Source organism: Sinocyclocheilus grahami, unplaced genomic scaffold (assembly GCF_001515645.1).
Source record: "Sinocyclocheilus grahami isolate Dianchi unplaced genomic scaffold, SAMN03320097.WGS_v1.1 scaffold346.1, whole genome shotgun sequence".
Taxonomy (NCBI): domain Eukaryota; kingdom Metazoa; phylum Chordata; class Actinopteri; order Cypriniformes; family Cyprinidae; genus Sinocyclocheilus; species Sinocyclocheilus grahami.
In genome coordinates this window covers 381,912-382,425 of record NW_015505525.1, presented here as the reverse complement: position 1 = coordinate 382,425, position 514 = coordinate 381,912, and the positions used below count along the sequence as shown (strand labels likewise).

At 38.3% G+C, this 514-nt stretch overlaps 1 protein-coding gene across 2 annotated transcripts in view; it reads left to right on the top strand.

The window, feature by feature from the left end:
• LOC107548341 (uncharacterized) overlaps nt 1-514 on the top strand; it is a 40,892-nt gene that overhangs the window by 524 nt on the left and 39,854 nt on the right. The window lies entirely within an intron of this gene.

Sequence of the window (514 nt, the reverse complement as noted above, 5' to 3'; positions counted from 1 at the left end):
CATTCACCCACCCAAACATAACAAACCCATTTTGCCCTCATAACCTCATAAGTCGGGCTGAGTTTCACAAACATTTGACTTATTCAACATTTACATGGCGATAACCATAATATCAGCAACAAACTATCAGGTTTTCATTGTTCAATGGAGTCACAAGACACTTCATTAAAGTGATGGTCCAGAGGCACTTATCAATCATTCTGTCACATATTTAATATAGTTGTCACTCTCTGTCGCCTGCTGCTGAAAGACCCCGTTACGTCACATCTCTGGAAATCAACTCTTTACACTCACTTTCATCAACAACAGACATGTAACAGCGTTACCACAAAACGCCTCATCTTATCTCTCTATTTTCTTGAGAAAATGTCTCCTGCTTCACATCAGAAAGACAGCTTCTAATTATCTGACGGCCCTAGTTCAATCTTAAAAACTATCAGTCTCTCTGTCTTGTCTTGTTAAAGTGAGGTCGCTCTTTACTGTCATAGCATACAAATATCTTCTAAATTAGTTA